This window comes from Vulpes vulpes, chromosome 11 (assembly GCF_048418805.1).
Source record: "Vulpes vulpes isolate BD-2025 chromosome 11, VulVul3, whole genome shotgun sequence".
NCBI lineage: Eukaryota > Metazoa > Chordata > Mammalia > Carnivora > Canidae > Vulpes > Vulpes vulpes.
In genome coordinates, this window is record NC_132790.1 from 1,560,911 (window position 1) to 1,570,370 (window position 9,460).

Below are 9,460 nucleotides of genomic sequence, written 5' to 3' on the forward strand. Positions count from 1 at the left end.
CAGCGGTACGTGAGAGGTCCAGTGAGACTCTGGAAATGACCCTTAGGAAACAAAACTCTTGCCCCAAGCCCTGCCTGCACACGTGCTCTGTGCACTGAAATGTCCACCTTGGACTGGCTCCACGTCCTTGAGAAAGTTGTTCTTCCTCTCTGGGTCCTATTCTCGTCAGCTGCGATCTGATGTTCAAGCACATTCTATCTACCATCCCTTTCAGCTCTGCCATTTTAGGGACATTGGGCGCCCTGGTGGCTGAGGGTTTACGTCACCTCGAACGTAGTACTGGAACGTAGGACACCATCTAGAACACGAAGGAGAGACCAGAATCAAAGACCAAGAAGACACCAGTGGTTCAGGAACCTAGTTGTGAACCAAGCTCAAATGCAAGTAGAAGGAAGGAAGGGAAAAAAGAAGGCAAGAAGGAGCCAAAGAATTCACAAATAAAATCTAAAGCCTGGATATATTTTATTCAGTCAGGGGGTAGATATGGAAATTACGTCATACCTCAGAAAGGAAGCTCTTCAAATGAACAAGTGTGATGCTTGCAAAATCAGCCCCCTTTGTGGTTAAAAGAAAAGAAAACTTTATTCTGGTAAACTAGAACTTTTTCAGAAAAGAACTAATCAAATATGCCCATGTTTTGCCAATTTTTACTAATAAATAATCACCATGTCTCAAAGGCTTAGGTCTTATTTAAAATTGTTGTTCTTTTTCCATTTGGTCTTTTTATTTTCGTAATTTTTTAAAAAGATTTTATTTATTTACTCATGAGAGACACAGAGAGAGGGAGAGAGACAGAGACACAGGCAGAGAGAGAAGCAGGCTCTACGTGGGAAGCCTGATGCGGGACTCGATCCCAGGACACCGGGTCACGCCCTGGGCCCAAGGCAGATGCTCAGTCACTGAGCCCCCCAGGGGCCCCAATAAATAAGTCCTTTAAAAAATGTAATTCTTTATGGAGCCTAGCACACTGTTGGCATGAAGTAGATGCTCAGGAAATAACCATTTGAAGAAAGCGATCCGATATTTAACTTGAAGAACTTGACCTAGTCAGGTGCACTTTTGCTGTCCTGCGATGAGCTACCCGAACCGCACACTTCTGGTGCGCTGACACGCGCACGTGGCGAGCCTACGCCCTTTCTGCTTTCCCTGCACTGCCTCATGCCCACCAGCTCCGTCGGGAAGCCTGGGAGCCGCGGCGCTGGCCCTGGAAGAAGGGACTGTGTTGTAAATATTGTTCTTTCCAAGGAAATGTCGATAACACTGAAGACATCAAAATGTTTCCGAGGGCGGATAAAGACATACAAGAATTACTGTTTCGCTGTGTGATCTTAGGCAGGTCATTTCTGGCCTCCCAGACGTAGTCTCATCTCCCCAGGGGCAGGGCTGAACGCAGTTCGTGATTCCACGTTCTTAGACGGTTCTTTCTTCCCCGGATACCTCAATATGTGCCGTAAGGAAGCCGGGATGCAGAGATGTAGACCTTACCCCTATATCCCTTATCCCATGTAGGCGTATCCCTATATGGGATATATTTGCCAAACGCAAAAAAACAAAACCGAAGTAAAGGCATTTTTCCTTATAGAATTATTATTTCCATTACGACTCATGAATTTGCGTGGCATTAGCTGCAAGGGCACCCCCTGTGAATGTGATGCCTTTGCCTCACACGGGGCTTTTTGAGATGTTTCAAAGGCTTTCACCCTCATCGTTAAGGGATCCCCCGACTCCTGAAAAGCATCGCAGCAAAAACAAGAAAGACAGACGCGTAGAAAGCCTGCATCCCACGTGCATCCCGAACACGTATGAGGCACCCATCATTTTTCTAGGTTCGGTAAAGAAACTTAAAACACATGCCCCAGACTGCATCCCCGTGCCCCCTGGGAGAGAAGACGTGCAGACGTACACACAGCCACGCACCAGGAGGACAAACGTCCTGTGCAAAGACTGGTTTGCCTAAAACATCCTGGGGACCAGGCAATGGGCCAAAAGTTCATTCTAGGATTTTTCCGCCTCAATAATAATAATCCTTTCCAAGTGTGTGGTGCCTTAGAGTTTCCAGAACCTTTCACATGCATTTCTTAATTTAATCCTTGGGACGGACTCACGTCCCCCGCCTCCACCTGCTCGGCCGCAGGTCTCTCTCCTCAGCTTACAGACGGAAACTGTAATTCAGAACCAGAGAAGGCCTGGCGAGGGCAAGAAATCAGTATGATGCTGACACCAGAGTCGGGTCTTCTGACTCCAAATCCTGCTTTCTTGTCACTTATCTGAGGTTTCATGGCGATGAGGGGCTGGCTGGAGAAGTCTGGAGGCTTCGGTTACAGTCCCGGAGAGCAAGAACCCGGTGGCCGGGAGGGGAGAGGCCAGGTGCCTGCAGGAAAGGAAGACGCGTCTAGCCGCCCAGCCCAAGCCGGTTGGATTGGGAAAGCGCTTCTATCTCCAGGTATAGGGGAGGGAACTCAGGCTCAGGCGCAGAGTGATTAGTCCAAAACACACAGCCCAGGGGCGCCTGGGGGGCTCGGGGTGGAGCCTCTGCCTTCGGCCCAGGGTGTGACTCTGGGGTCCTGGATCAAGTCCCGCATGGACTCCCCGCAGGGAGCCTGCTTCTCCCTCTGCCTGGGTCTCGGCCTCTCTCTGTCTTTGTGTCTCTCATGAATAAATAAATAAAACCTTAAAGGAAAAAAACCCCAAAGCACATAGCTAATGGCAACCTGAAGATTTGAACCTCGGTGGGCCTGACTCTGAAGCACCGGGGAGACGGGGCTGTGGCCCAGGCTGAGACGACGCCCGTGCCAGCTGCGTCCACCTGCGCACCAGTGGGTGTGCGCAGAGTACCTGGCGCTGCCATTCTGCACCCTCCCGGACGGGCACAGGTGGGCACTGCTCGACGGGGCAGGGCCGTGACCCAGCGCACCAACAGGGTAGGGGCTGCGGTGCTGCGGGGCCCTGTCCGCGGGCCGCCTCCCCCGCAGGGGCGCTGGGCATGGAGGGGCGCGGGTGATGGACAAGGGGGTCAGGCACAGGTGGGCTGGGCACGGGGGACACGGGTGACGGGCACAGGGGTCAGCACGCAGGTGGGCCAGGCATGGGGGGCGCGGGTGACGGGCACAGGGGTCAGCACGCAGGTGGGCCGGGCACGGGGGGCGCGGGTGACGGGCACAAGGGTCAGGCACAGGTGGGCCGGGCACAGAGGGTCGCAGATGATGGATACCGGGTCAGCGCACAGGTGGATCTGGCACCTAGGGGCGCGGGTGATGGACACGGGGGTCAGGCACAGGTGGGCCGGGCACGGAGGGGCGCGGGTGATGGACATGGGGGGTCAGCTCAGCTTGCGGTGCCAACAGCCGGGTGTCCCGCGGCCGGGGAAGGAGCTGGGCAGTGCTGCGCGCACACCTGGCAGGGTCGGGAGACAGGTGCGCCCCTGCTTCCTTGCCAGCACCACGTCCCTGCGCCCCCCCTACCCCGCTACACACACCGGGCGGGGCTCCCTGAGGCCCCGGAGCCCAGGTGGTGCAGGATCCCAAAGGGCCGCATGTCCTTGGACCCTCGGGGAGGCTTCTGCAGGGACGAGGGACGAGGCCCCCGAGAGAAGCAGGCGAGGGCAGGACCCCAGCCTTCCCCTCTCCTCAGGAAACAGGTGCGAAGGGTCCACGGATCTTTGGATTCCCCCTAAAGAGAAGGCTCTACTGAGGGAGAGGAGACGGCGAGCCTCGGGTTGTTCCTCGGGGTTCTAGAGGGGCGTTGGTTTCCCACCCAGGGTCCGGGGGGGGGCCCCGGCAGTCCCCGGGGATGACACCTCCTCAGCGCCCATCTCCTGCGTCGGGCCTCGGGCCTCGGGTGCCGAGAGCGCCCAGCCTGGGACATCCGGCCCGCTGAGGAAGGGCCGCAGGGCCTGGGGCTCTCCTGGGTGGCCCATCGGGCGCGGGGACATGGTCCTCTAGGCCAGCAGGCTGAGGGATGCTCTCCCAAGCTGTCGGGGATGGATGCACTTTGACATCTGCGCGGCCCAAGCGCAGACGCAAAACAGCATCTTGGGAGGCAGGTGGAGGGGGAAATGTCACCGAGATTGAGAGAGAGAGAGAGAGAGAGAGAGAGAGACGGCCACAAACAAATGCGGACGGAGGTCCCTTGAGAGGCACTGGCGTCAGAGAAGGGAACACATCACAGTGAGGCCGTGGCCTGGGTGGATTATTAAGAAGCTATCAAATTCACGAAGAACATGATAGTCAACGAATCCTGGCCCAGCCGAGGGAGAACGCTTCCAAGGACTTTATCTTCACTAATCAGATAATTTTAAAATCATCTTTGGCTGGCACTGCAGGCGCAATGGAAAGAGAGGATCCCCGTGTGTCAGACGCCTACCGGATTCCGCGCAGGATGGTCACACGTATCTGTAGCTGTGGCACGAGGCGCAGGGCACTGAACCACCCGAGGCTCGATTTGCATCCCTAACATGAGTGGTGATGCGCGTCTTGTAGGATTATTACAGGAAATAAAGCCAAGTATACGAAAGCCCCTGCTACTGGGCCGGGGACACATTAAGTAGTCGATGAATCATCACCATCAATCAATCAATCAATCAATCAATCAATAAATCAATAAATCATCGCCATCCTTATCTTATTATCTCTGATTCCTCCTAACAGCCCAGGGCTATTATCTACACTTCCTGATGAGAACTTAAGTGCACAGAGGTTACTAGTCCAAATTGCTTGCCTAGGGATCCCTGGGTGGCGCAGTGGTTTGGCGCCTGCCTTTGGCCCAGGGCGCGATCCTGGAGACCCGGGATCGAATCCCACATCAGGCTCCCGGTGCATGGAGCCTGCTTCTCCCTCTGCCTGTGTCTCTGCTTCTCTCTCTATGTCTATCATGAATAAATAAATAAAATCTTAAAAAAAAAAAAAAAAAGATTTAAAACAAAACAAAACAAAACAAAACAAAAAAAACAAAAAACAAATTGCTTGCCTAAATTCTTCCAGCTAATAAGAAATTCCAGTTTAGGTTTATTTTCAATTTTTTTTTTTCCTACAAAGTTCTTTTTCTGAATCAGTGACACGAGCACGTTGATTTTCTAAATTTTTCTAACCAGAGCTTTTTTTTTTTTTTTAATCTCTTGAACCAAAATTGAACGAGGCCATGTTTTATACCCCACAAAACCTTCCCAAGGCCCTGGGTTCATTGCCAGTGCTTTCCTCTATCACCCCAAACAGTTCCATGATCTGACAGCTGGGACCAAGCCCTCTCCTGTCGGTGGCCCCTCTGCTCGGGATCTTGGTTTCGGGGTGTCTGTTCCAGGCCAAGTCGCTCACACACCATTTAGCGGCCGTCGGACACATGACGCCTTCCTAGCTGGGTCTGCACCCTGCACTGGGTTCCTCCTACTTTCTTGCTACTCTAACTCCTTTCCTGAAACTCTGTCCCCTGTTTGTCCGTTGTGTTTCTGACATCCCACATCCTGACATCTGATGATGTTTTGACCTCTGATTTGGCTTCTCCGACCTCTGTTCAGTGTGGCTTTAACGTAGCTCTTAGGTCCCTTTCTTTTTTTCTTCTTTTTTTTTTTCTTGGGTCCCTTTCTTGAAACCAGCTTGTGGAAACCAACTCACGAGAGCGGGCCAGGGCCCACAGGGCGGGAAGTGGAGAACTATGCTGCTGTTTGCAAATAAGCCCGAGTGTTTAATACTCATTAATTACTTGGTCAACCCAGTCAATTCACTTCTAGGCATCAATGATAAAAAAAAATAATAGAAAGGCAGGCATAAAAAAAAAAAAGAAAAAAAAAAAAAGAAAGGCACGCATATGTGTAAACAGTTTTACAAGCATTGCTTGTAATAACACAACAATGGAGTTTGAGGACCCATCGATGGAGCAATACCCGATGTCATCGAATAAAATAAAGTTAATCTAGAAAGACAGTCAAGCTGCAGTAAGTGAAAAACTAAGTTGCAGCTGCATGTGTAAAGTCTAATCCCCTTTTGGTTTAAAAAGCCACAGCTTATATGTACATAGATATTTGACTTTGTCAGCAAAAGAAAATTCTGAGAAGAAACTCCCCAAGCAGCAACAGTGTGTTGCGGCTTAATTTTTAGAATATTAACTTTCATTTATCCTCCCCATGTTTCTTCCTTTCCTCCATTGTAAGCAGATGGTCAGGGCTTTTGGGGGCCTCTTGCCACCAGGAAATTTTTGTTACAGGGCCAGAAACCAACGTTGTCTGTAAGACACTTCTGATCCTGGTTCTGGAATTTTATAAAACCCAAACCCATGGAAGAGACTCTGTTTGGTATCTTGGAGGAGGAGGAGAGGAAAGGGAAGGCCTTTGAAATGGAAATGGATAGAAGTCTGTGATCCTGGAGTACTCCCAGGAAGAGGAAGACCTTAGATGAACTGGCCTAGGAAGCTCAGAAATCTAAAGTCTCACGAAAGATTTTTCCTGGCTTAAAAGGAGGCCTCGGAGGAGCCAGAACTGGAAGAGATCATGTGGTCTGAGACCGTGAACTTCTCAGCAGTAAACACAGTCTACATCCAATGGTCGAGGAGTCCCCAGGACTTGGTGCTACATAGAACCCTGGGACCTTTGCCCAACACCGAGGGTGGCAATAATGGTCGAGATTGAATTTCCAACAACCTGATAGAATACGGGTGGCTCTAGACTGAGAACTGGGTTTAATTTGTGTAAAATAAATAAAGTGCTATTTCTTGCACATCTGAGTTTATAAAATAAGATTCGTGTTCCCTACACATAATGGGACTGGAGAGTCAGGGGGCAACTTCACTTCTTGTGTGAATGTCTTGTCATTTCCAAGTGGTAGGATTATGGATAACTTTTCTCTTTCTTTTATTGCTGCCCCCTTCCTGTACTTTTCGAATACACCTGTTTCTAATGTTTATTAAGTCGCCCCACCCTCTCAGTCCGGTGGCAATCTCCGCAGAAGGACAGTCAATTGCACAACCATCATTCCTGGCCCTTAGACATAGGTCCTCTGTATTCACTTAAACATCACCTGAGGAGCACCGGGGTGGTCCGGTGGGTCAAGCATCGGACTCTCAATTCCAGCTCAGGCCCTGATCTCAGGGTCCTGGGCTGGAGCCCCTCGTCAGGCTCCACACTCAGGGCGGTCCGCTTAGGAATCCTCTCTCCTTCCCCGCTCTCGTCCTGCCCCTCCCCGCTGCTCTTTCTCTCTTTCTAAAATAGCTAAAGAAATCTTTTTATAAAAAAATCACGTGAAAGATCCACCTGGTCAAATGGTCTGTGACACTCGCTGAAAGTGGAATGCTGCCTCCCCTGGTGCTGAAGGCCTGCTTCTCTTGGGCCCTGGTGCTGAAGGCCTGCTTCTCTTGGGCCCTGCATTCCTCTATTCTCGCAGAAATGAACCCCCATCTGCCAGCTCTCCAACCTGCGAGCTTTCCCCAAAACGTTTGTCGCATTGTGCACTTACCTTCACACTCCCTTTATTCTCCAGAGCTCCCTGATGAGCTTGTTTTACAATTTCTTTGGAGGGCTTCCCTCTTAGGAAGGGAAACTGCCTCCAGGGGTGAGTCGGTGGGAGAGATGATGGCTGGGGACTGCGGTATAACTGAAAGACGCAAGGCAAGACGCAGTACCGCCAGCTAAGCCCCCTCCACGGAAGAAACAGCAAGAGGCGCTTTTGTCCCCATCAGTCCTCAGGTCCCATTAATCCCTCCGGTCAGAACCCGTCGCTCTCCAACATCCAGCCTCCCAGCCAGCAGGCCCAACTCTGCGTTGATCCCCGCAAGGCCAATCTCCAGACCTTTGTATAAGCTGGTTGCCTTTCGTGGCAAACCACCTCCATCACGCTCCTGCCACCTTAATCCTGTCTCCTACTATGAAGCTCCCCCTACTTCCTCCTGGCAACGGTCACCTTCTCTGAACGCGGATGTCTCACGAACACACCTGTATTAGTCAGGGTTCTCCAGAGGAGCACAACCATATATATAAGTGTATGTGCAGGTATATATAGTAAGGCAAGCTTGCATGTTGTGACTTCAATCTTGGGGCCCAAATCCACATCTTAAAACATATCTTTACAGCAAAATGTAGACTGGTATTGGATCAAGCGACTGCGCACCAAAGCCTGGACAAATTGACACCTACTATTAACCATTACCATCTCTTCACTGTTACTCTATGTATTTAAATCGCGTCTCCACAGTAGGATTTTAAGCTATTGGAGAGCAGGGAACAGAATGGTGTCATGAGTTCAGGAAGGGAGGTGTCAACTGAAAGCCTCATATAGTAACCAGAATTGGAAATACTGAATCTCAGTCTTCCTTCTGAATGTCAGAATCTCAAATACATTTCCTGTGCCTGTGAACTCAACCATTCAGGGATAGAAAATGTGAATTCTCATTCTTTCTGCTACAGACGTCTGGATGCTTGCTGTGGAAACGGGGTTTCCACGGGAGTTTGGCTCTACGTGAAGAAAGGAAGCAGCTCTCAGCTAAGCCCAGACTTAGCAACTGTCGTAAAAGGTCAGTGGGGGTAGATTGTTGGAAGTTGTGACTGAATTGAAATCCATAATTATCCTTGGTTTGCTTTAAGCCATGCTAGCCACGATGGAGAACACGCAGGGACAGCTGGTGAACTGGTCGACGGTAGGTCAAACATTAATTGGGTCGTTCTCGCTTTCTTGTCCTTCACTTCTCAATACACACACATACAGGCACACGCACACTCACTCACTGATCTGACTGATTTTTTGCCTAAATTAACTGAAGGTTGACCAATTAATTAGAATCAATCTTTATGGAAGATTGGGAACTGAGTCAGAGAAAAGAATACCCAAAGGGGAAGAAGAAGGGCAAACTTATCTGCCTCATAGCCTTGTTTCTGCTACCCTCCAGAATGAATCACAAATAATAGTAGCATTTCAAAAAAGGTCCCGGCTGCAGTTGACGGGGTTCATACAAACAACCCCATTTACAGAATGTCTCTGGTGTGGTAGGGTTGAAATCCTACTGTTCTTATCCTTTCCCTGCAACCTGTCATATCCTAGAGGGATGGGGTATATAAAATTATATTTTAATATTTAATATAAAACACATACAAGTAGTACTTCATCTGCCTGTATCATGTTCCTAGAAGTATATTTAGAATTTTAAGCTGTTCCAACTATTACACATTTTGCCAAATTTTAGTTGTTGAGGGAGTTGTGTTTAAACATCTGTTGACTGCAGATGTTAAGCAGTGTGAAATAGACTTTTAAGATGCCAAAATGCAATTAAAATCATAATATTTTTCCTAGTAACATTTCATGCTACACCAATGGAAATTCAAAAAGCTCACACTCCATGAACAATGGTAATAATTCTCTAAACAAATCGGCTGTGGCTCACGGCAGGGGAGAATTAACTTTTAACTAAATTATGTTACATTAGCAATGCCAGTTTGCCCAGTTCTTGAAGAGTTTTTTTTTTTTTTTCTTTCTCCAAACCAGGC